The sequence below is a fragment of the Mesocricetus auratus genome, unplaced genomic scaffold, assembly GCF_017639785.1.
Source record: "Mesocricetus auratus isolate SY011 unplaced genomic scaffold, BCM_Maur_2.0 Super-Scaffold_100020, whole genome shotgun sequence".
In the NCBI taxonomy this organism is placed as follows: domain Eukaryota; kingdom Metazoa; phylum Chordata; class Mammalia; order Rodentia; family Cricetidae; genus Mesocricetus; species Mesocricetus auratus.
In genome coordinates this window covers 41253065-41280374 of record NW_024429201.1, presented here as the reverse complement: position 1 = coordinate 41280374, position 27310 = coordinate 41253065, and the positions used below count along the sequence as shown (strand labels likewise).

The following is a 27310-nucleotide window of genomic DNA, read 5'->3' as shown; positions in this document are numbered from 1 at the left end:
CCCCCACATTCTCGGTTACAAGATGGCGCTGACACCCGTTGTCAGTTGGAGTAAACAACCTTGGTGCGCATGTGCCTGCAACTTTTCCATCCCTTACTCTCTGCCTCTCCCATATGGGCTGACGAGCAGGAGCCAGTCAGGAGATGACACGTCAGAGGCGGGGACTGCTGAGCTATATAAGGGTTGGGCTTTTCGCTCCCCGGGTCTCCACTCTGTAAGCTTATGCTCTCCCTCTCAAGACGCATTAAAGCTGTTCTGCAGAAGGATCCTAAGTGTGCCGCGTCGTTCTTGCTGGCGAGACGGTAGCGCGGGACATCTGGTGCCGAAACCCGGGAACTCAGACCTCATCATCGTCAGCACCATCGGAGACCCCTTGGATTCAAGGAGGATTCAGAACTGCAGGTAACTACGCTCAGAGAGGTATGTTATTCTGGGACTTTGGATTGGAGCCTGTGTTAAAATTGTTACATCGTTACAATTGTTAGGATAAGCGGCAGTGCCTGACTGTGTGCTTTAGTCTCTTGTAGATAAAAGAGCTGCTCGCGGTCGTTACTTTTGTTTCATTCGAGCGGCAGGTGTTTATTTTTATCATGGCTCCTCTCAATCTGTCTAGCATGTCAGAAACCGAGCGTAGTGAGAGGTTAGGTGCACGTAAAAAGAAACCGGTTGTAACTAAGAAAGATAACCCCCCCCCCCCGGTAAATCTAAGGATAAGGGGGAGCCCTTACAGTCCCCAAGAGGGACATTAGAAGATAAACAAAAAAGGGGAGAAGGCTTATACCCTTTTCAGGAACTGGACAAAATAATAAAAGGCAATGAATTTTTAAAATCTGGATGATAAGGGTCAAAATGCAGCAATAAGGCATTGCTCGGATCCGCAAAGACCCAAAGAATGTGTAAAATGGAAAGATGTGCTAACTAATGAATGGAAAGGCCCGGATCCTATTCTAATAAGATCCAGGGGAGAATGAAGAAAATCCCTTTTGGGTCCCAGAACGACTCACCAGAACCGTTATGGAGCAAAAGGATGGCGAGACATTCCTGTGACAAAGAGGAACAACTTGACATTGATGGCACTAATTGCAATGAATTGGACCTATCAATTTGAGCAGATGCTTCGCTAATTGAGGGTCGCCATTGTTCAGATTAATTCTACCCGCCTTGACCTGTCCTTCACGGAGGGATTGTCTTCATGGATTTCTTCAGCTGTTTAATATTTCAAAGAATGGGTGGGGGTGGGATTGTTTGGAGCAGTCCTATGCTGCGGAATAGTGTTTATTCTCTGGCTGGTCTGCAAGCTCAGAACCCAAAACAAAAGAGATAAGGTGGTCACAGCACAAGCACTGACTGCGCTCGAGCAAGGGGCGTCAACCGATATCTGGTTGACTATGCTTAAGCAATAGGCTGCCTACTGAACAGCTCCTGCACACCCGGAACTTAGGTTCATTGCACAGGGTAGAGTGTTTAGTCTGGCCTCCCAAGAGGGGTGTTGAGCAAAGGCATCGCACAGAGAGATATTTTCCTCTGAGAGACATGTTGTCCTGCATAAGGATTACCTGCTGTATTTTTTCCCTTTTCCCAGAAAAAGGCAGAGGACAGGTCGGAAGCATCCTGGATTTTGATGAATCTAGGGATAGGTTTCGTACACGTCTCACTAATTTTGTTCTTTGGGAAGTTCAACCACTGTCTCTACCCTCTAATGTCCTGGGAGAGCCTGTTTGCTATTAAAACAAAAGGGGGAGATGTGGGGAGCCGCCCCCACATTCTCCGTTACAAGATGGCGCTGACACCCGTTGTCAGTTGGAGTAAACAACCTTGGTGCGCATGTGCCTGCTACAAACCGTGGTGAAAGTTTCATTACATAAAACTTTTGAGAATCCAACCAAAAGTAGTCACCTAGAGTAGGTCATTGAATATCTACCCAGTGCAGGTAATGTTTGTGGAAACATTGCTTTCCAGGGAGAGTAAATTTATTTTGACTGACTGCAAAGGGGGCAAGGCAGAGATAGGCTTGAAGTTTGGAGGTAGAATGTTTGGGGTTTGTTGATACCTGCTCTTCTGGTTTTACCATTCAGAGGTTGCACCGGGAGGACAGCAGTGACTGCAGGTACCTCTGACATTTTATGACTGCCTAATTCTCAAGTTGAGAGTCTGATACAATGTCATGTTCAACTTCTGTGTGCCTGATTCAACTGACCCACCAGGCTGGTTTTTCCTACTGTGATCAGATTATTAGTACAGCATGGGAACTTGCGAGTGGACACTAAGTCCTCCCTGTGTAGGTCTATGAACTACAGGAGAGAAGTTCCTGAAGATGAGCCCACGTGATTAGCTGGTGTGCTTGACTCGCCAGCCTAGGACTTCACAGTCGATGATCTCCCCAGTGGGTTTACAGCTAACTGTCGTGTTACATGGCCGCTCTACTCTGCCACTCTCACTTCCTGCTTCGGGTACCAGTGGTTCCTCCTATCCCAAGGCCATGCTGAACAAACATTGCACCACTAGGTCTGTACTCCATTTCCTCGCTCTGCTGAGTCCTCACCCTGATGCTCTCTGCTTGACATTTCCACACTGATGCATGCTCTCTTGATTCTGTGTTTCTCCTTCTTGGCACAGTTACAACTGGATACTAGTTGTATTCTTAAGTTCCAACACAGGCAAGACTGCCTTGTTTATTCCAGAGTCCTCAGCCTCTGGCTTCGGGCATGGAGATGGTGCTCACTGATGTGTGTTGGAAGAATGAGCAAGGCAGACTCTTCACAGAGGTCATACTTGACATTGATGTGGAAAGGATACAGATTGGTTCCAAAGGTGAACTGGGTCATCCAGGTGGCTGTGCCCTGCTGCTCCCTTCTCAAAGCCGGGATGTAGGGATGTAGGCAGTGGTCACAGTGGCAGGTTGCTGCCTGTGACACTTCCGTTTGCTGTGATTAACGGAATAGTTCCAAAGGGGACATCTCTTTCCAGTATTGGTGTTCATACCTTAGTTTCCTTTGGGGTCTGAAATGGTTTTGAACTATTTTTTCATTGGACACAACTTGCATATAGATTCTGATTTCATTTTCTGAATGTTTTAAATTATGTGATTTCCGTGTGTGTGCACATGTGTATGTGCACCCACAGGTACACATGTGGCAGTCAAAGGACAACTTTGAAGAGTCATTTCTCTCCTTTCATTATGTGGGTTCCAGACATTGAATTTAAGTCATCAGGCTTGGCAACTAACACCTTAGCGTGCTGTGCTGTCTAGCTGGCCCAATAGTTTGTCAGTAGCTTTCTCTCATTTCTCAAGGACGTGGTAGAAGATAACAGACTTAAACTTGTATACCAATTTTCCAACATAATCACAGCATCTCTAGAGATGTTTCTTTAAACTCAACACATGCCTTTGTTGACATTTATTTTGTGTGTAGCACTTGCTGAGCCCTCCAGGTGGTAGACACCGGGAGGATAATAGAAGGACTCTGGTGTTTCTGTAAGGGTAAAGACAGTGGAGCCCACCAGTCACATTCACTGCCTCCATTTTATAATTGATACAGCTTGGTGACAGCACTTGGCAGAGCAGGATGAGGCCCCAGGTGGGAGCAGCGAGCATAGAAACTGACACAGACAGACGGGAGGTGGTAGAGTGCCACGCGAGCACAGGCATTGGCTGCAGCGGTGCAGAGCGTGGCGTCAGGTTAAACGGGGTGCCTTACAGTTCAGACTCTGCCACTCACAGGCCGCAGGTGGTGATACCTAAAAAAGTTGTCCTCAGCCTGCAAATGGGATGGATACCTTGGGGGATGTTATGGTAATACATATGTAGAGGTGTACTTGGAAACTCGTGAGTTTTCTCTGTGTTTTACTGAGTATTTGAGAAGTATTCCTTTTCCCATCATTTATGTGTATGTGCAAAGCCTTGTAGCAGTTTCCATGCACAGCTGCACTGAATCCATTCAAACATTGTCATGATGGTAACTGACCTCCTGTGGTAGGCACACACAACACAGCATATTCTAAAGGCTCTGGTCCCAATTTTCAAGTACCACATTAACCGAGCACCATGACTACCAGTAATGTACACATAGTGTTGATGTGCGTTTGCTCCAGACTTCAGCAAAACGGAATCTTTCCCAGTTATCTTTATAAAGGACAGGGTTGTATTTTTTCTATTTTAAAGCCATACTTTATGTATAGCAATCCAATTTACATACTAAATGACTGTAACGGAAATGCTTTTATTTACTTTTAAGTTTTTTTTTTTTTAGACCAGGCTGGCCTTGAACTCAACCCAGAGATCCTCCTGCCTCTGCCTCCTGAGAGCTGGGACTAAAGGCATGTGCCACCACTACCTGGCTTAAGTAGAATTTTTGAGTCACTTTTTGGGGGCTAGAGAGATTGCTCAGCAGTTAAGAACACTTGCTGTTCTTGGCAGAGGACCCCAGGTCAGGAGGCTCACAACTACATGAAACTCCAGTTCGGGGAGGCAAGTGTCCTTTTCTGGTCTCTAAGAGCACGTATGTGATACACGGACATATATACAGGTACTCAAGTCCACATAAATCACTTTTAAAAGTCACTTTTTCTGAGTGACTTGTTGAGTCTCACTCTCATTGTACTAATGGTCAAAAAGAATTCCCAACTTTCACAAAAAGGACAGATTAAAAGAGCCTTTGTTTGTAAGCACAGGGCTTTCTTCCCACTTCCTTGGAGAGGGTCCTTGAGAGGGTTCGCCACAGGAAAGACCCTTCTGCTGGAAAAACAACTTGTACCGGAGGCTCCTCCTCTCACAGAGTTCATTTAAATCAGGCTTGCCTAAGGAGAATAGAGAGGGTCTCCAGGGGTCTTATGAACACCTGGGCTATAGGCTCTGCAGCAAAGAACAGCTGTAAGGGGACACCAGGGACTGCTGGCATGCCACTCCGACATGCACCCTCATCCTCTCCGCTGTTGATAAGCCTCTATTGCTGGAGGAGCCAATTACTGCCTCCCACCTGCTCCTGCCTTCCCTAGCTTGAATGAACAAGCCTGCTCCTCCATTCTGCTCGTGTGCACATCTTAACCATAGTGACTTGTCTTTGACTAAAGATAAAGGCCACCAGCTCAGAAACAGGGACCGCAAAGCAGCACACCAAAAGTTTGGTGGCAGTTGAAATGCCTTGTTGGCCTACATCTTGCTGTGAATCTTAATTCTGGAATTGCCAACATGTGACCCTGAGCAATTTGCCTCAACTCTGGACTTCCTGGCAATTTAGGGTATCACGATTTGGGATGGATTAGCAAAGACTGCTGCACTGAACTAGAGTGACTGACTACTGTAATCTTAAAGCAACATTATTGTTCTCACATGTCCCCCTGTAAGCTGCCTTCAGAGATCAAGTTGGCAGGTCCCGTAATTTCTCCAGAGCCCCTGCTCAGTCTCATTTCAGAACCTCGTAAGTCCAGTCTTGTTTAATAGCCAAAACTCTACAGTGTGTTGAAAATTAGAGCCTCTCCTCTCTTCCAAATCCAGCTTGCTTTAGATTAACAGCCACACACTTTTTACCACCCCTCTCCTCTTATTGTTCAGCTTCCAGAAGTGTGAAGGGAAGGAACAGGCAGGTGAGGGCCATGGGGAAGAGAGGTCTTGGATGGCACCTTTGAAATTGGCCTGGGTCTCCTCCAGAGGCTGTCAAGTTCTTTGGCATCCCAGATCTTTTGGTGGCCTCTGGCTGCTGGCCAAGTCCCTCCTTTTGCCAGCCTTGGCAGTCCCCATTCCCTCAGCCCCCTCCATCTTCCTCTCATAGTATATCTTTGGCTTTGGGGACCAGGAAACTAGACATTTAGGGCACTTCAGCCCTCTGTAGGGTGCAGCAGATTCCCAGATGCATCCCTACTCAACTATACTTACATCAAGCATGAATCACACGCCAACCTTCAGAGTTCCTCATCCAGTCATCCTAAGAGGTCATCATGAAGCTTTTTTACTAGCCTGCAGTAAGAACATGCCTTCATCTCTCTGTGGAGATCTTTAAGGAGTCTTTAGCACTATCTGACTTTTCACCATCTGTTCCCAACTCCAATGAGAGGAACCAGAAACCAAGGGGAAGGATATGCCATCTGCAAAGTCCTCTAAGCAGTTCAGGCTCTGACTTCTATTATGGAGTCAGACAGAGGTAGATGGTGTCAACTGTCTTGGGACAACAAAAACAGTCAGGAAGTCCTCCAATAATCATTGTTGCATGATTTTTGAGTTCCTTACTGTATCAGTCTGTGTTCAACAAGTATTTATGTGCTCCTCAGTTTTGTGTGTGGGAACAGGAAAACACCACTGCACAAGACAAATGTGAACTATGCAAAATGGTTGCAACTGTAGTAGGTGTGACCCAATAGGTTTGGCTTTGAGAATGAGTAATAAGGGGGCCTAGCAAAGAGGGAACAAGCAGGCCTCACCTCACAAAGGAAGCAGCAGGAAGCTAATGGCAGGTGCTTGACAGAACCAGGGAGACAGACCACTAGGAAAAGCCATTAGTTGCCAATGTCTGCTTATCTGGTTCTCTTCATTAGCAAACACCATGGCAGGACTTTCCCTCTTGCTACTGAATTTGTTCAGCATTTGTAGGGAGGTAAAGCCAGAGACAGGAATACTTCTTTCCTGAGGGCCACACACTTCTGTTTTTGGCCTGATCAGAGGCATTTTTGTACTGGAGGTTCTTATCCAGTGACCTTCTCATGTTGCTAATTCGTGTGGAGTAAAGTTTCCAAAATGAGCTGATAACATTTTAAAGGGCCAGTGAACCTCAGCCAGCCCAAGAGGCTTCACATAGAAAGATGTGGACCAGGGAAGGCTGGTGACTCTCTTTCCCAGAGGTAGTCAAGATGCCTGTCTTCCACAAAGTGAGAACCTGCTACATAATGGGTGCGCAGAACAGCCAGATCTGCTGCTGCCGTCTCTGGGTAGACACTTCAGGAGCTAGAGCAAGAAATCTCTAGCTAGAGCAAGGGCCACACATAAAAAGAGAATGCCTGTACTATTAAAATTGACACTAACTCTCTACTGTCAGTAGCCAGGCCATCTGTGAGATTATGTTATTGCTGGGCAGACAGGAAACAAGTAACCAAGCAGGAAGAGCATGCAGAAGTGCTGCAGGAGGCAATGGCAATTGATTCTTGCTTTAAATCATCTTTAGGGTGAGGTGAAATGACCTACAAAGAACAAATGGTCCCAAAAGGGTCATGCTGGATGAATGACAAGAATGCAGGTTGGGTGATTCTATTAGACCCTAATTCCTGCCAGCCTGCTTTCAGAGTTTGTCCACTGGCTTGGTGCCAGTCCCCCAAGGCAGGACCACTAGCATCTCACAGGCCATCAACATTCTTCCTCCATGAAGTTTAGTTTTTCCCAAGGAAAACCGAAGCTAAACCATTTTGGCAGAAGGTAAAAATCTCTGCCACCCTGCCTGCACTGAGCCCCATTCTCCTCAAGGGTTTGTCTCCTCCCTGAGGGTAAACACCTGCCTCCTGTGGAAACGCATCCTTCGCCTGCTTCACAGTCCTCCACTTGAAGCCATTCAACAGGTCACATAACTCTCTAGGTCTGCTAGTGTAATCACTTCCAGCTCCTGCCTGGATGGAAGGAAGAGGCCATCATCATGGCCAGGCTGCTTTCCCACCTGTTGCTGCCAAGGATGGTCACTGCTGCTGGCATCTGTAGTGTCGTGTGTGGAACCCCTTCAGCCCTGATTAGGACTACACAGCTGCTCCTTTGCCTTGACATTTGCTGTGTGCATTCGGTTATAGCATCACTGATTTTCATATTCAAATAACTGACATACTCTTCTCATTCCACAATGGTAGTCCATGAAGTTTTCATTATGTTAACTTTATGACTTGGCAGCATTCATTGTTAGTTATTAGAAACCCCGTGGAGATTAAAGATATATAAGTTTTTATGTAATCTTTAAAAAAGAGACAGTTTTTGTACTTATTTGGGTTTCCTTTCCTGAAAAGAAAAAGGAAACATTGAATCACAGAGAAACTCCAGGATGGTCAGTTGCACCATTTCCTGTGTCCTATAAGGTCTGGCATGGTAGTGACCTAAAATTTGCAGTGGCTGTGTATGATAACGATTGCCAGGGTATTTCAGAAATGTCCTTGTTCTCCACAAATGCCTGGGTACTTACACATACAGGGCTGTGGTTCTGCATTTCACGTCCATTATCCCATGCAGTTTCTAAGCATCAGGACTCCAGAAGCAGTTTAGCTGGGTGTCTCCAGCTTAATGTTCCTCAAAAAAGTTAGGCTGTCGGCTGAAGCTGCAGTTGTGTCAGGCCTTGGCCTGTCCAGAGAATCTGCATCTCAGCTGGCTGCACAGCTGTCACCATGTGTAGCTGTGCCTAGGCTAAGAAAGTGTCCTCACACCAAAAGAGTGACCGTGAAAGAAGAGGTACAGACAGAACCCACGATGAAAGCTGGTCGTTTATAACCTAGTACCCGGGTACAGACTCGGGGTAGACAGTGTGCCGGACATTTCCCTCCTGGGTCTGCAGCAACCCTTCAGCCACTCAGGGCTGGGATGGCAGTCCTATACCCACATGGTTTGCTTTTAATTAAAAAGTAAATAGTAGAATTGAACTCATATTCCTGAAGCGTTTTCCTTATTTCTTCAGAACTCTTATTCATAACTCTTGTTTCTGAAGAAAGGAGGAAGCTGTGGACTGAATGCCATACAGCAGTCTGTAATGCGCCCAGTTAGGGCCTTGCCTCTGATTGCCTGCCCCAGGCCGAGGGCGAGAAACACCACAAGTAATCAACTTCAAGAAGTACGGTGGCTTGCCGCTCAGACTCCTTCCTTAGTGGAAAGAATCCTTCATCCATTAAAACATGACACATCTACCTTTGACCACACACACACACACACACACACACAGAGCATAATTGCTGCCTTCAAAAGGCCTGTAATCTAAAAGTCAGTGCCAAGCAAAAACAGCTACCGGGTATCAAAGACAAATGTGGAGGTAAAGTTTATGCTAGAAACCAAATAATGAGGCTAGAGGCCTAGCAGCTCAGAGTACCATGTGACAGCAAAAGCAGGCCAGGGCAGAAAAGTCAGGTTTAGATGACATGTCCCGAGTGTCTCCCAGCAGGGACCGGAAATGAGCTAACAGAGACCTCTTAAGCAAAGCTGTCTGACCTGATTGTCTTTCTAACTCCCAGCCCATGACTTGATGTGATCTAGAATAAAATGAAAACCTGCCCTTTGCCACCTTTAGTCTGATGATACAAATGTGCTCTGGACTGGATCTGACCCAGAAACGTCCTCCCTAGGACTAGCTTTCACAGTATGGGGAGGTTGTGTACAATCTTATGAGAGAGGGAGGGAATCAGTCCTACCAGCTGTGATGCCCATGGACCACAAGGATAGCCAGCAGGGGGATACCCCTGAAGGTGCAGTAGTAGCACTTATATCTTGGAGGTGATCAAGAGCCACGAACTGGATGTCAGGTATGCTCAACAGGAGGGAAATCATTATGGTGATGAAAGCCTGGCCAACTACGCAGAGCTAATGAGATCATGAGCCTTAGAGAAGAGACTGGCACCACTTTACCAAACTAGGACAGTCCTATTGCACTCTGAATATGTATCCCTACACCCACAGACAAGTCTGGCATTTCAAAAGGGTCTTCATCAAAAAAGCTTCCCTTGCAGCAGACAGACACCACAACTTCACATGCAGAGAGTAACAGATCCATGGGTGCCCAGCCCCAGATGATAGATCTACAAACATCACAGAAGACTGAAGGGAAAGATTGTAAGAGCCAGAGGACCAAGAAGCCTGCTTCAGGATTGTGTCTCCTAGAAATGACAAGTTGCTGCAGTAACATGGATGTCTAAGTAGACCTGATCAATGACACATGCTTACAGGGAAGGTGGAACTCTCATGGTGGGCCCCACCCCTAAACAGAGAACTGCAGGTAACTAATGAGAAATGGAGAACAAGTCATCCTAGGATGAGCCCCCTAATGCTGAATGGTTAACCCTGAAATCAGATACACACATGCAAGAGTAAATAGACTACCCAGCATGTGGTACTTTTAGGTTTATGCACATATATAATAATAATAAAAAAGGTCTTGAACTTGAAAGGGATCAAAGCAAGGAATATGACAGGGTTGAGGAGAGGAGATGGAGAATGAAAATTATGTGATTATACTTGAAAATTTTTAAAAATTGCAAAAATTAATTTGGATAAGGAAAAAGAATAGCCAACTTAATCTTTAAGAATGGGGGGGTGGGATGTGGTCGCTCACGCCTTTAATCCCAGCACTTGGGAGGCAGAAGCAGGTGGATCTCTGAGTTTAAGGCCATCCAGATCTACACTGAGAGACCCTGTCTCAAACAAACAAGCAAAAGAAAAGAATTAGCGCAAACAGAAAAGGAGAAATGCACTGTGTAAAAACCCAAACAGCGTGCCCTGGACACAGTAAGAGTAGAAACCCCATCCTGACACACCAGAGTCAGGTTGTAGAGGGACCTGCAGGAGTACACATATCCGTGAAGTTTCCTTTCTATGTCCTATTGGATACCAAATGCACATTGTTACTTAACAGCAATGCCTGAACATTATTCTGTGATACTCCTTTTCATGATTTATAGCCTATTTTAATACTTCAATCACTCCTACTTTGTTTAGATTATTTAGACCTGGAATTCTCAGCAACAATATTGAGAGGATTCTCATGTTGCCTAAGTGTTTCACATTTAATAGCTGACCCCTTTGTCCAGTCTCTGCTCCACCTTGTCTCATAAAATCTCTTAAAATCCTAAAATTATAAAGGTTATTGAGTGAGTACTCATAAATAAGTTCCAAATTAATAAAAATCGTTTACTATTACATTGCTAATTTCTGGATGTGAGAAATTAAGGTCTTTTGAATGTGGCAACTTCCAGAGGCAGCTGCAGCTCCACACTGAAGCGGGAGAGAAGGCACCTCATTTCCTTATGTAGGCTTTGGGTCTCCACGGCGCTCTCCATCCCATGTCCACATTGAATGGTGGTTTATCTCCAGGGTTTCCAATAGTGCCTGGTTCTTTAACCAAGACTCTGAATGCGTGCATTCTGCTGTGTGGTTAAAATGACCCAAGGCTCTGCCTTTGTGGCCTGCTTCCGGGGACTGCTTTTTAACTCATTACTTTGTGGTCTGCTTCCGGGGGACTGCAGTTTAACTCATTACTTTGTGGTCTGCTTCCAGGGGACTGCAATTTAACTCATTACTTACCGAAGTTGTGTAATACCTTTGATAATTGACTATTTCTGTTGAAAAAGCCCAAGATAAACCTGCTCTTTTCCCCCTTATATGAAGCTGGCTTTTTCCAAGTCATTCACAAAAGTTCGTCAGAATTTACTGGTGTGGATGTGGGTTTGACACCTGAACCTCTTGTGGGCACAGCTATATCAGACTGGACTTGAGTGGGGTTGTGATTTTAATTTCGGGCATTCTTGCCTGTTTCCTTAGCCTGTTCTCTATCAAAGACAACTGTAATCCCTGGTTGGCAGGTGGCTGACTGTGACAGCTGTCACCTTCTTTTTACTTAATTTCATTTATTTGGCTCTGGGCTTAAAAGTTATTTTAATCTGTACCGTGACCCCCACCCGGTAAGTGCATTTTCCACAATGTCTGTTCTAATGATTTTCATTACTTCGATGGCTTCATTATCAATTCTTTCATCACTTTGACCTTACTTTGTTTTTCTTTCACTGTATTTCTCATATATTTTTCCTTCTGTGTTTCACTGAACTTCATTTAGACCATTAACAATAAAAGCCCAGCTTAAACAATACAAGAGGAAAGGCACTTAAAAGCTATTTAAAAATACAATGTACAAACCCAGGTGGTCTAGGATTTTCATTCAGAACTATCTCTAAATTCCTACTGTATCCAGGGTAAAATGAAAATCACTGCAGAGGTGGACAGTCCTTAGTCTGGTGGAAAACATTTACCTACGTGATTACCTGAAGGTCGGGATGTTGGTCAGTGACTAGGGCATGAGTTACCTTTTTATTTATTTGTTGGTTTTCTTTTGAAAATGTAGACAAATATGCAAAAGAAACTCCGGTTCTCTGGAAGTCTTTCTTTCCTAAGAGTTTATTTAGACTTGCAAGATGGCACAGTCATTATAGCTGCTTATTGCTAACCCTGATGACCCGAGTTCAAGGCTCTCTGGTGGCCACACAAGCACTGTGGCACACACGTGTCACCTCCCCAATAAATAAATGTAATAGGTACAGAGTGTCTTTGTGTCAGTGTTTGGGGGCTTTGTCTTCACTGGGCTTGATGTCCCTGAGTTCTAAAGGAAAGCGATTCTCCTGACTTGCTTGGTTGAAACACTCTGGAGATGAGTCAGTGATGCAAACTCAGCAGCAGACTGGCTTTTACACAAACTTTTCAGCAGCATGTGCCACACTCTCTGACCCTGCAGATGAGTGGCTACCAGGCAGGCTGTCAGTCAATACAGACACTAAAGGACACCCAGCTCTTCGTCTTTTGGTTTGGTTTGCTTGCGGTTTGAATCTGCTCAGCCTGCACAAAGCTGTCTGCTGTTCTGCTTTTTATACTCCCATTAACCTTCTAAATAGGATGTCTATTTTCAGAGAAAATAAACATATCTTGCCCAATAACTTCCTGCCATCTGTCTGGCCATCCTTTCCTTCTGTGCAAAACAGAAGCAGGTCCCAGGGGAGACTCTGCCTGCCTCTTGTGTCTGTCTGCATGCTTGGGCCCCCGTGCCCCTGGCCACCCCTTCTGAGTCTGCAGGTAGTCTTAGTTCTCACACCTGCCCTCATCTTTATGCACGTTCGCCACATTGGACAGATTATGTGATTTGACATTCAGGTATTTCCTAGTTTTCTTGAAGATGGACTTTTTAAATCAAAAATTTTTACTTTAAAAGTCATTGTGGGTACTGGGGATGTAGCTCAGTTGGAAGAGTCCCTGCCAAGCATTTGTGAAACCCTGGGTTCATCCAGAGCACCACATAAAACTGGAATGAAACACACCTGTAATGCCAGCACTCAAAAAGTTCAGGCAAGGGTTTTGGTAGTTTAAAGACATCTTGACTACATAGCAAGTTTGAGGTCAGCCTGAGCTACATGAGACCCTGTCTCAAAACAGAGAAAGAGACAGACATGGGGGGAAGAGTCCTGTGATGGGTTTTGTATGAGTAGAGCAAACATACTCTATGCATCCTCCTCCTCTTAGATAGAATAATAATTTTTCTAGGCTTTCCAGCTCATAAAATCCCTGAATTCTGATAAATTATCTTCACTCGAAAACATTTACTGAGGGGAGAACTAGATGCCGAGCAATATGGGAAAAAAATACTTCTGAAGATAAGAAATGAGTAGACTTAAGACCTACTTTCAAAGAACATATGATAACATCAGCAAGGAGAAACATTTACAAGTCACCATAATAAGACACAGTAAATGGGTCAGTGAAGGACCAGTCTCCACTATTATGACAGTGAAAGTTAGACAGGGTGACCCCATTAAGCTGAGGGATTTCATAAGTCAGAAGAAATCATGAGTGGTATTTATTCATCTTGTGTAGTCCTGTATAAGGTCACATAATGGCAAGAGAGCAGGTTTGGTGGCTATCTAAACCCTGGGCTTGCCTCTCGGGTCATACTATAACCATGTGCCCTTGATAAACCACTGGGTAAAGCACATACCATGACCAACCTGATCTAAAGATCAAGAAAACAATGCATGTCAAATCCCTCTGTGGTGTCTCGCTCACAGTAGTCAGATATTTTTTAATTATCATCAATTTTGGGTTATCATACAAGAAATCAGTTTCATTGGCACTTGCAGACACACACACACACACACACACACACACACACACGTCATTAGACTTCATCCCTATGGCTCCTTCCCACTCCCCTCCTTCACAACCCCCTTCCTCCTTGCTCAGGCATTTGCTCCCTCCAAACAATGCCCCTTCTGCCTTTGTGTCACTTGAATTGTGACCCTCTGCTTCTCCCTCTCTTCTTGTAGTCCACTTTGTACTTCCATGTTCTATATACATACATGTACATGTGTGTAATTTAGATCGATGTTAATCTTTCTGAGTTTGGCTTATTTCTCTTAACATGTTGGTGCCCTAGTCATTTTCCTGCCACATCATAATTTCATTCTTCCTTTCAACTGAATGAAATTCCACTGTGTGTGTGTTCCAGCGTCTCTTCACCCACTCATCTGTTGCTGGGCATCTAGGCTGATTCCATGTCTTGGCTACTGTGTCTAGAGCAGCAGTAAACACAGATGTGCAAGTGTCTCTGTGCTGTTCTAGCTTTAGAATTGTTTGGGCAGACGCAGAAGAGTAATATCACTGGATAATCCTTTCTTTTTAAGGAACCTCTGTGGCAATTTTCAAAGTGGCTGCACCAATTTGCACTCCTGCCAGCAGTGTAGTAGAAGTTTCTTTGCCTGTGTTCCTTGCCAGCACTTGTCATTGGTTTTCTTGGTGACAGGCATTCACTGTGAGGGGGATGAGCTACGATGTCAGAATAGTTGTAGTTTGTGCTTCCCCAATGCCTAAGAATGTCAAACCCTTTTCCAAATATGTATTGGCTATTTTTGTTTCTGTTTTGAGAACTGCTTTTGATTGTTTAATCCACTTATCAATTGGACGACTTGGTGCTTTAGTGTCTAATTTCTAGAGCTCTGCATAGACCCGAATACTAACAGTGCCTCAGAAGTACAGCTCAGAAGATTTCCTCCCACCCTGTTGGTTTCTGCTGATGCTTTTTGCTCCTCGGAGCTTTGTGTCCTCACTTGTCAGACCCTGGGACTCTTGGCTGTGCTATTGAAGCGCCCTTGCTTTTGCCTATATCTTGAAGTACTTTGCTTCTGTTTTCCTCAAGCTGTTTTAGAATTTCAAGTCTTACATTACAGTTTTTGATCCATTTTGAACTGATTTCTGTGCAAGGTACAAAACATGGATCTAGTTCCATCCTTTTGCCTGTGGATGCCCACTTTCCCCACCCCGTGTGCAGAAGAGGATGTGTTTCTTCTTAGCAGTGTTTTTGGCGCCTTTGTCAAACATTAGGAAGCTACAACTTGGATGTGCTCTCTGTGGGTTCTGTGTGCTCTACTGCGCTGGTCTACATGTTGGTTTTATAACAGTTCACAGCAGATATTTTTTTAATGTTCATTTTCTTTCTTATTTGTGTAATGTGATCCATCCCTTAATTGTCATGTTATATTATTAATCATTTGATATATACAAGATTTCTTGAAAAAGGAGTGTTCTTCTGTGTTAATAATGTTATGTAACTGTGTGACACCTAAGTGTCATAGTGCTCTGTAAGCCTCTGTCTGAAAGCTCAAATGACACTACTATGAAAGTCCCCTTTCAGCTATCAGCTGCTACCCAGTGTAAGAAAAATGTATTGCCATCATGTCTGCACATTAGCCTATGTCCTCTCCTTCAAAAGGAGATCAAGTCCCATTCAGCCGGGTTCACCCCAGGAGTTTATATAACTAGACCAGTCTGCTGAGAACCCTAAGGGCCTGCCTGAGGCTGGTGTGGGACTTTGCTCGTGTTTTCCACAGAGGTGCAACATGATACACATGAAAAGAAACTAGGTCAGAATCTTCTGGGGTTGGGCTGCCTCACTCCCAGCTAAAGGTCACTCTTAATCCTCCCACAGTTCCCAGAACGCTGAGTGCCATGGTTTGTTTGTGTGTGTGTGTGTGTGTGTGTATTTTTCTAATGTTCCAGGAAGGAAATGACTTCTATAAAGCAAAGCAGGGAACAGGTTCTTCACCAGAGCAAAAAACCCTAGTTTTACAATTCCATTGACAACGTCATGAAGACGAGGTCTAGCAACATTCGATGATCCTGTTTTTCCCATGGTCAGTATAGGACTGTGGCTGGGGCTTTAATCGTGAACCTCTGTGAAAGGGGTAGAAATGAGCCCTGGATCAGACTCAGTCCAAGAATGGACAGGATGGTACTACGAAGGGCCAGGGAGTTTCCACTAGATGACATAACCACGAACGAGAAGGTCAAAAGACAGTGACAGGAAGCACTCACTCTCCATGAAGCACTTGACATTCAGAAAACATGCTAACAGTTGCAGGAGTCCCTGAGACCCGCCATCCAGGACCCGTGGTGAACCCTTCACAATGCCTGGGTTTCTATTGTCCACTCAACGTTACTTTCCAGTTCAGAGAAGGGCTTCTTTCCACAGCAGACTGTTGTTCCCTTGTGTAGCTTTGACTCGGCCTGTATCAAAGCCTTGTGGTACCCTCAGATAGTTATCTGGAAACAAGGTCTTCATAGCTGGGGACAAACCAGGAAGCAGGAGCCCTCTGGCATCATGCCTTCCTCTGAGCACCCTTCATTCACTTTCTAAAAGCGATGTTTATCTAGCTTCTTTTTACAGGGACCTAATAACATGCTCACACACTAAAAGAACCATAAAGGATGCGTATAGTGCATATTTTACATGAATACATACCTATCTTTGTACATTAAAATTAACTAATGACAAAATAACTTACTGACAAAGTTAGACACATTTTAAAAAGACATTGATAACAGTCTCTCCTAAAAGCCACTCCAAAATTAAAACTCTGCCACTAAATAAGTTAAAGCATGTGATTTCTGAGAGCCACTAAGTCCTTCTGCTCTTATTGTAGATGGAAGTTACCTAATGTGAATATCAGTTTCTCCTTGTGCTTCATTATATCTCAGAATAAAGCCATTCCTCTAAGGGGAAAAAAAAAGAGTGAAGTAGGTTTATTTATTTATTTATTTATTTATTTATTGTAACAGTGTGTCGATCTTGGCCATGGTGGCCTTGAACTCTTGTTGACTGTGCTGCCTCGGTCTCCTAGTTACAGGTGTGAGCCACCACTCTTCCGTTTGTACATTTATTTATCCGTCCTGTGGTGGCTCCTTGCTAGTAAGGCAGGTTTTCAGCAAGCCCACATTCTGACTAGGTCAGGCAGGACTTGGGACTGAAGTTATACAAAAGTTATCCAAGTTGGGTTCATGCTTGAGCCCGGATATTTCTAATCTCTTCCTGCCCCTCTCCCATGCCACCCCTGGGCGTGGGCCTAGCTGACGTCCAGCTAGCTATTGGCCATGTTTGTGCCAACCTTTCTTTTAAAAGGCCTGGATGCCCTCATAGTCAAGACATCTCTGAAAGTCATTCCAAACTTTGCCGGTCTGTGTGGGATAGCCGGTCTGTGTGGGATAGCTGGTCTCCTTAGCAAAGCCTCAGGGGAAGAGCAGTGCACATTCGCTGGAGATTCCAACCCAGCCTTTACCAGTTCTTGTCATATTACAAAAGCCTGCCAGTTTAGGATAAGCTGTAAAAGCTGACTGTGTGTGTGTGTGTGTGTGTGTGTGTGTGTGTGTGTGTTCATGCATGCACCAGGAACCCACCAATCTCCATATCCCTTAAAATGGGATTACAAGGGTGTACCACCAGGCCTGATTTACACAGGTTTGAGGGGTTAAACTTGGGTCCTCATATTTACATAACAAGTACATTAGCAAGTGATCTACCCCTCCCCTGACCTTGAAACCTCAGATTTTAAAGTAGACGTATCAAGAAGGCATAGGTAGTGTTGTCCATGTGCTTTGTGGGAAATGAGGAAACCACTGTGTCTGGATGCGTACCCTCATACTTGAGCTGTGAAGAGGACCAATGGGAAAGAAGCCTTAGAGTCCATAACTCTGGAGATGGAGAAGACCTAAAGTCTGTACTTACTGTAAGCAAAGTCCAGAACCCCTTTCAGGTGTAAACCACCACACTTACAGGTACTAACAACTGCTGCCCACACCTTAAAGGAACTATGTAAAACATAATTCCTTTGATGTTTTGAATATAAAATGCTTACTAAACTCACCAGTGCACCAATATGTGTGTGTGTGTGTGTGTGTGTGTGTGTGTGTGTGTGTGTGTGTGTAGTTGGCTTCCTTGGGTGTTTTGCCTTGCGCTTTTAAGCACATATCATCATTCTGCAAGGGGGCCAAAGGCTACCTCATATTTAAAATGAGGGCATGGTTCCAAACCAAAGACTAAGAGTCTGAGTACCAGTCAGACGGCACAGATGAACTTTAACTGCTGGGTTATAAATACATCAATCACAATAGAAACAAGACAGGTGATAATGACCAATACTTAAAGAATTCAGTTTAGACATGGGCCTTAGACAGAGATTCAACCCTCCTGGGCCAAGAAACTTCAATGAAAGGGTGGAGAGAAAGCGCCCGTTGTCAGCAAGCTTTGCAAACTGCAAGGCAAGCCATTGCATAAGCATAGTCTGATTCACTGGTTGGCCTCTTTTGTTCAGCTTACTGAGATGATGGCCCTCCTGTCTTCAAGGATGATTATAGGTTGCAGGCCTGAATGTTCAAAGTTGCCCTCTGCATCTGTTCTAGATGCTTCTGACTTTGTAGATGCTGTACAGGTAGTTCCCTGGTTACCTACCCTAGCATCTTGTGCTTATAACTTCAACCCAGGGTTCCATTTAGCACTTTACAATGAAGCAAGTTTCTTTGTCTTCACCAAGCACCGACTTGAGAAAGTCATTTCCTAGTGGGTTTGAGACAATTCTGACCTGAGTTTCATCTGACCCTTGTTCTCAATGGCTGACTCAGTTATGACTCAATAATGACAGAATCATTTAAACTTATAAAATTCTAAGAGAATCATGTACAAAAATAGAAAGGGGAAGCATGTTAAATAAATGTCAAGAATAGCAAGAAAACATACCAAATGAGTGACTACCAATGTTCCTTTGTCTTGGTAGACAATAGAAACTCTACTAATAATAACACATAATTTATGTTTGAGCAGTGTTTTGATAGCCATTACTTTGTTTGATGTTCATAGCAATTCTGTAAGGTAAGCAGTTGCAAAAGCTGATTCTCAGAGAACCCGAAGGACCAGCCAGCGGCCACCCAATAGAAAATGGGACTTGAGTGAGGATGGGGTGAGGTGGTCTACCCTCTTTGGCAAGGTCTCCTTACAACATCCAGTCTGGATCCCAGAGCCCCTGGTGTTGTGCTCTAATAAAACTAAGTTGCTTAAGCAACATAAGAACTGTGTGCTGACTGACGACTCAGTAAGACCTAGGAGCAAAGCTGTAAGTGTGGACACAGTCCCCAGGTTTTCTGAGACAGTTTGTAACACAGAAGATAGGAAAGAACACAAAAGCATCACTGTTTTATAGAAAAGAAAATGATAATGATGTGAATGGAAGGTATGAGGTACCAAAAGAGCTGGAGGTCAAAAGCAAATGAGACTCTATAGGTTAAGTTTTGTTTCCAGTTTAATGCTGATCTATCTATTCATAAGTCTGTGTTATTTATAGAGTGAGATAGGTAGGTAGGTAGGGAGAGAGAGAGAGAGAGAGAGAGAGAGAGAGAGAGAGAGAGAGTTAGAAATTTTGTTAGAAGTCCATGAATAAATATTTACTATATATGTTATTATGTACTTTAATGCACTCTTTTTGCTGCTTCTACATAGCATAATCTATAATAGAAACAAAGTGCCTTAGTTTAAAAATACATTTCCTATGTAGAAAACACATATCAAAAAATATTATCTGCCATATTTCATTCTGTGTATATAAGGCAGTAACTTTTATACTTTATCCTGCAATTAGGAGGTTTCTTTTTTTTTTTTAAGAATCTTTCCTAGCAATAGGGAAACCATAGGGCTCATAAAGAGAAGGTAGTACCAGTGGGGCGGGAGTGGGCGGGGTGGACTGGGTCAGACTCCAGCTTGTCTCTAAGCATTATGCAGGTGGTTGCTACACAAGTTACCAGATCCTGATTTGAATCTCAGGGGCCAGAGCTGTGTGTGTTCCACAAAAGGCCCTTTGAAACTTCCTTCCCTTCCCGGGTACACAAAGCCCTGGATAGTGGTCTCTCTCTCTCTCTCTCTCTCTCTCTCTCTCTCTCTCTCTCTCTCTCTCTCTCTCTCTCTCTCTCACACACACACACACTGGTTTTGGCTTGGGTTATGATCTCCTGTGAAGCACTGTGAGCCATTCTTGTCTGCCTAGGGTCTGCCTAGCCTACTTCCTCTATTATATTTAGCTCTTTGGTTATTTTCCTAATGAGTTGTCTGTTTGCCTGCAGTCATCCAGCCAAAAGACAAATGTGTAAAATCATAAGCTACACACCAGCCCTCAGAGCCTAAAAGGAAGACTCCTTCATGCTTTGAAATCCACCCACACTGGAGCTTTGGCTGAGACTGTCCCTTTTTTCTCGTTGGCCCATGGCTGAGCAGGCTAACTAGAGCTGCCCCCAGCTGTGGGTACACATTTTCTCAAATGCTCACCTCTATAGCTGCCACAGTCAACTTGCCTAAGCTGGCAAGCCAAGTGCAGGCTTAAAATGGTGACACATGGGAGGAAAGTTGGAAATATTTTATCGACCAAGTAATCATCACCAAAGGACTTCACACCATCTCTAGCTTTGACCCGCCTTTGTTCCTGAGCTGTGATTGGGAAGTAGAAAACAAACCTTGGTAGCTTTGATTTGTGAGGGCTCTCAGAGCCTTATGGACTGCTGCCTTTGGGAGGCTGGCCCTGACTCTCTGGGAAAACAAATCCAGCATTGATAAGATTCAGTTAAACCCTGCTGGGGACTTGTCAAGCCTCAGTCTGCCTCAATATGAATCATTAGGTTCCTATCACCCCACCCTTGCAGGACTCCAAGTCATTAAGAAAATTATGAGCCCAGTACTTTGAGAGTCTTGAAAGCCAACTAATGAAGTTCTTTCTTCAGTCTGAAGACAACCTGGAATCCTCATTTTCATAGAATCAGTGAACATCAAATACAAATGGAGTTGTGGTTCACATATATAAAACTTTGTATGACCTCATTCACCTATTGTGTCTTCTAAAATCCATACATACATATTCTAATTAGGTCCTACTTAGACACACTATATAAAATGAGCATTGGCATTTTTGTTTTAAGACTTAGCGGTTACTTTGTAACAGAATCTCCATTAACTGTAAGATAAAAGATGGGTAAAACCTGCAGGGGAGGTAAAAGGAGTGTCCACATGGTAGCTGTATATAATGGTGGGTTATTTTCACTCTAGGTAGCGTCAGATGGGTAGAAAATGCTAGAGAAGATTTGAGATTAATTCAGCAGCTATTAACAGTAACTATGTGAACACTTAACATCAAAGAAACACATCACAAAAAATGGAGATCTACTGGGCACCCTGTACCTACCCATCCTTCTCTACCCTCTCAGGGAGATGCCATGGAGCCTTGGATTTTATAAACTTGAGGTCCATGCCTTGACAGACAGGATTCTGTTCCCACTGGACAGGCAGGCCTCACTTGGCCTTGCTTGCACCAAAGCAGGCCTGGTGACTAGTCACCTTATAGCTACATCAAGTCAAACCAGCCACATCATCTGGGCCCATTTTCCTGGCAATGGGAGTGAGCAGTAAGGTTGCAGGCATTCCAACCCCTTGTCCTCAAGGTCTTTGGCACTTTCTGGGGCCCAAGAAGATAAACTGCCCCCCCCCACCTTCTGCTGAAACCACACAGGGGCTCCTGTCACACGGCAAGCAGGGCCTTCACAGTCACAGAGACTGCTCTTTAGTAGCTTAGACTGCAGTTACGTTTTTAAGCCACTTACCTAAGAGGTGAGTTGTTTTCTACTCCTCCTTCCCCAGAAGCACACAACCATTAAAGTTACCTGGAAACCCGGCCAGGAAGCATGCGGCAAATAGTAAGCAAGCAATAGAAATATCCAGGTCTGTCATCTAATAGGAGATGACCCAGCAAGTCATGTTTGGGTAGAGGTAGAAATGTGAAATTCAATTAGTTTGCACATTGTATCTATTCGTGGAGCCGTTTGGCATAGCTTCTGAGAAAGGGGTTTTGCTCTGACCTCATTCAAAGGGCATTTGGTTGCCATGAGCAAGAAGGGAGTGAGGTCTGAGATCGGAGACGACCTGTACTGCAGATCACCCACGGGCACAGACAAGTGAGGTGGGGGACGAAAGACATTTGAAGGCATTGCTTCAACTTGAAAGAACCTCCACTAGAGACATGTATACCAAGAGAATGACCTGCGGACACTGCGTGTATATATCAGGAGGAAAGCTTATATGTTGAAGGACAAGAACTGGAGCAGAAAGAAACTGTGGTCATACAGGCTCGTCACCCCAGCACCTGGGAGGTAGTCAGGAGGATCAGAAATTCAAGGTCATCTTTGATTACATAAAGAGTTAAAGGCAAGCCTGAACAACACGAGAGCTTATCTCTAAACATTAAAAATGAAAGGCACTGATATGACCAGCAAAGAAGCTGTGAGAAAAGAAGGGAGCAGGAGTGTCCTGGCCAGCACGGCATAAACAAAGCACCTGGAAGGCACGAGAGATTTCCAGTCTGTGAGGCCCTCAGTCTTTGCTTTTCCTCACAGGAAGGGGCTCTCCTGTGTCCCAAGCAGCCCCGGACTTTTCAGAAGAGTCCTCCTCTCATGAAAGCAGCTGCCGGAAAGCAAAGAGCTTATTTATGTGTCTCGTGTCCCGCCTGCCCCCTTTAGGTGTCAGATGAGGTGATAACTCGTACACTTGTAGAGAAGCTGCAGAACTGTGACTCAGCTGTTTCCCACAAAGCCTCTGCGGTGACAGGGCTTTAGGAAGCCAGCTGGCACAGAGCTGAAAACTTGGCTCCGGGAAGGTTTGACGAGACCACTTCCATTGGCTTCACCCTGTGTTATAGCTTTTTCCCCCGTCCAGCATGAGGAAGGATGACTAGTGGGACTATCAATCGTGAAAGTTGACTGTTGGCATCTTATTCTGGAGATTCAGCAGGAGCCACGGGGCAAGCTGAGGGACAAGTCCTGGGGTTTCCGTGCTGATTTCTTTTCATTTGGCAGTCATCAGTTTTACCACTGGCATCTGGGCATGAGTCAGTAGAGCATGGCCACAAATACTTGAGCAACCATAGAGAATTAGACACTGAAGATGCAGACAGGAAATCTCCATTATGCAAGCAGTCCTCAGGAAGGGAAGGGGCGTGCGTAATAAAAAGTCTGGCTAACATTCTACAATCTGCTAATTACATAAAGCCCAATTAGCCTGAGAACATGGAGCTATTTCTAGCCATTCTCTTAGCTGTATGGCCGGAGAGTGGGATTCTTTGGCAGACTTGTTCAGTCAGGGGTGTAATCCTCACCTGAGAACTGGGGAATGTGGCCACAGCCCTCCTGGCAAGGCCTCCTTGATTTGTGAGTGGTACCTGACCTTGTTGACTCTAGAAAAGCACGTTTTAGACTTGAAACTAACTAGTCTTCTCTGTCACATCACAAAGACTTCGGGGACAGAAATTTGAAATTGTTATTCAAAGCAGCTGTAGGCACACAGCTGACACACACACACAGTGGCTGTAGTCACACTGCTCACACACACACAGTGGCTGTAGTCACACTGCTCACACACACACAGTGGCTGTAGTCACACTGCTCACACACACACAGTGGCTGTAGTCACACATACACAGTGGCTATAGTCACACAGCTGACACACACACACAGTGGCTGTAGTCACACACACACAGTGGCTGTAGTCACACAGCTGACACACACACACAGTGGCTGTAGTCACACACACACAGTGGCTGTAGTCACACCGCTCACACACACACAGTGGCTGTAGTCACACACACACAGTGGCTGTAGTCACACTGCTCACACACACACAGTGGCTGTAGTCACACTGCTCACACACACACAGTGGCTGTAGTCACACATACACAGTGGCTGTAGTCACACTGCTCACACACACACAGACACACACACACAGTGGCTGTAGTCACACTGCTCACACACACACAGACACACACACACAGTGGCTGTAGTCACACTGCTCACACACACACAGACACACACACAGACACACACACACAGTGGTTGTAGTCACACTGCTCACACACACAGTGGCTGTAGTCACACTGCTCACACACACACAGTGGCTGTAGTCACACTGCTCACACACATACTAGTGCTCAGGAAATTCACTCAGACTTACTGGTGTCACTCAAATGTTCCTTGCTCTGGATACCAATGTCAGATTAAAAAGCAGCACACGGGCTGGTGCGATGTCCCAGTGGATAAGAGCACTCGCTGCTCTTCCAGAGAGGCTAAATTCAGTTCTGAGCATCCTCGTTAGCATTCCACAACTGCCCATCTTCCAGCTCCCAGGAATCCAAAGCCCTCTTCCGGCCTCCGAGAGCACTGCACTGGTGTGCTGTACCCACACAGACGCATACACGTAGCTAATAAATGTTTTTTCAAACATAAACCCTTTAAAAATGGTCTCCAACCTTCCTAATGCTGTGACTCTTTACAGTCCCTCATGTCGTGGTGACCCCAACCATAAATTATTTTTGTTGCCACCTCACAGCTATAATTTTGCTGCTGTTACAGATTGTAATGTGAGTATCTGTGTTTTCTGATGACTTTTCAGTGGCCACACCACACTTTAAAAGGAGACGACAGGTGAGCCATGGATACATGTGCGGACTGACAGAGGCTGCTTTCTTCAGCCACCTTCCTGGTCTCCGCTGCCCTGTGTTTGGGTCAGTCAAGGCCTGGTGTTGGTTTCAGTCTGCATTTGTCCCCTCTCACAGAGGACATGCCAACACACTCAGAGAGAACCCAGTTTCATTGTCTTCAACCCCAATGTTTCTCTTATCGAGGAAGAAAGCGATAGAAGAGCTGACTCTTCACAACCCCGCGCACACACACAGCAACTAGTGTCCACGTAGGCATTATTTTCCCTGTGCATTGTGGGGCTGAGGAGTTTAGTTGGACAAAGCCAAATCTGTTAAGCTTGTTTTAGCAAAATGTTTGCTTTCTCTTTTTTGCTTATGTGTTTGCTTGTTCAGTTGCTCACATGAGGTAACATATTCTTGTGTCTGTCAGGTGCCAAGCATGTGCACTCACCCCTACCCTCAGCCCTCATCCAACACCACTAACGCTGGAGCTAAGCAGGGCACCTGCAGAACCCACTCCAGAGAGGCCAAGAAGAAAGAGAAGGCAGCAAGACGCCAAGAAGATTCCCACTTTATTCTGTTCCAGGGATTATCCTCTTCCTAAGTGAAACTCGAAAGAACCAAGAACTGTATAACAAGTGCACACAAGTATACACACATGTATACACACATGCACACACACGCACAAAACGGCCATACAGATTTCTATAACACTGTTGGAAGGCAAATGAGAAGGGGGTTTCACAAGCTGAAAAGTGGTTCTAAGAGGGGCAGAAAACTCCTGAGGGACAAATTAAACGGAATTAGACCTGGAGTTTGAGGAACTTCTGAGGGGTGTATTTCCCCTTAAGTATGAGCAGAGGTGCTTCAGGGACAGAGGGAGCTCTAAGGGAAGCACCAGCCACAGGGCCCTGGGAAGTTGCCAACTCCTTCCTAAGCCAAATCCCCCACCCCACCGGAAGCTGGGTCTCCTGAGGGGCTACGGTCACACAGTCTCCTGAATCACCACGCGGACATTTCCAGTTCTTCTTGCTTTGTCTCTGTGACTGGTCACGTCCTGTCTTTCTGACGTTCGCCCACTCCTGCCGGGCTGGGAGCAGACTGACAGCAGGCAGCAGTACACGCTGGGGAGCACCACAGTCTTCACGAGCAATCCCCTCTGGGGATTCCTGCCACAGAGTACTTCGTAAGCTTCACATGAATTTCTCTATAAGTACATATACATGTAGGCAGTAGGGATTCACTTCCCTCTTACTCACCGTGTCGTTTTTATTGTCTCAGTTAGCCTCACAGTCAACAGTACTCCAAAAGCATTAAACAGAAAATTCTAAAACTAAGCAGGTAAGTCTTAAAATGCACGCCGACACCGTGGAGGATTGTGAGGAAGTCTCGCCATGTCTCACACTGTTGTGTGAATCATTTAACCCGTGTACACACACTGCGTATGCTACCTACCCATTAGTCAGAGTGACTATTGTATTGGAGTGCTTGACTGAGTTCAACTCAGCTTTACTCAATTACAGTCCACAAAGTATAAGAGGCATGACGCCTACAGCTCAGGTCTATGTCTGAGACAGAATAAAAATCCCCACTAATAAGGAAAGAGATACCTGTATGGTGGGGCTGCTAAAATCTACCATAAGGAAGGATCTTCTAACAATTAAATTGTAAAGAAAGTAAAAAAAGCCTATACTGGTTTTTCTATGGCTTATCAAACTACAAAAAGACACAGCCACATATGTGCTAAGGTATATATGTATAATAAAATAGTGTATATAGGGTTCAATGCCACCAGAAGTTTCAGGCATTCTATGGCAGTCACTCCCCTGCCCTCAAGCAAGCACAGAGCAGCATGATATTTGACACTGACCCATTCTGGAAGGGTTGAATGATAAAAATTTCATACTCTGGATCTGTGCCCAGTGTTGTTGGGAGTAAGGGGGAGGGATAGGACGAGGGGGTGGAGAGGCCCGCCTTTAATTTCAGCACTCGGGGAGACAGAGGCAGGTGGGTCTGGAGGTAAGGCTAGTCTACATAGCCAGGTCCAAGCCAAACATAGTGAGAACTTACCTCAAATAAAATGTAAGGAAGGAGAAGGAAAGAAACGGCACTTAAGAAATACTCAAAAGCCTTCAAGTGAGCACGAAAACAGCTGGTGACCTAAAAGTTCAAATAATGGCCCGAGAGAAGGGACGTGGAATGTTGACCCTCGTTTACGGAAAGCGAGTCTGAGTCACAGCCCGGTTCTGAAAATTGCACATGAACTCATGCTGCCTGTAAAACCAGACATCAGCGGTGAGCAACCGTGATCTCCGGCCAGCCAGGCAGAAGCAGCACTTTGTTTTCCATTGGGCGGTGACGCCAGATCCCACTGCTCCTGACAAAGGCCCTCGTCAAGCCTGTGTGTCATCGTTTGCGTACGCCCCAGCTGCTCCAGTGCACCCGCGGACCTGCTTCCCCACCCACAGTAACTCTCGGGCTTCCCGACAGCCAGGGCCGTCCATTGCGTCCGTGCGGGTGCAGCGCCACCTCCTGGGCGCTGTGGGATAAGCGGCAGCCTGAAGCCGATGGCACAGACCACAGTTGGTGAGCTTTGAGGTTGCCAACAGCCAGGCCTGACTGCAAGGCGGGCCAGGAACACGAGCAGCACAGGGGCCCTACACCCAAACCAGTCCTCGAGGCTGCACGAGGTCCCTTCCTCCCTGCAGAGAGTGATGTGGCAGGCAGATGTGCACATACGTGTTTCCGGGGTGTGTGTGTGTGTGTGTGTGTACGTGCGCGCGCGTGCGTG

General features: G+C 45.3%; 2 long non-coding RNA genes across 2 annotated transcripts; one reads left to right on the top strand and one right to left on the bottom strand.

Annotated features, from left to right (window-relative positions):
- Positions 1–365: 365 nt before the first annotated feature.
- LOC121133163 lies at positions 366–25856 on the top strand. Its single transcript, XR_005869929.1, has 2 exons — positions 366–420; positions 24950–25856. It is a non-coding gene; the product is annotated as an uncharacterized LOC121133163 (long non-coding RNA).
- Positions 25075–26720, bottom strand: LOC110339505. The gene is made up of 2 exons (XR_002381579.2): positions 26590–26720; positions 25075–25688 (listed from the first exon to the last, which is right to left on the bottom strand). It is a non-coding gene; the product is annotated as an uncharacterized LOC110339505 (long non-coding RNA).
- Between the last annotated feature and the right edge of the window lie 590 nt (positions 26721–27310).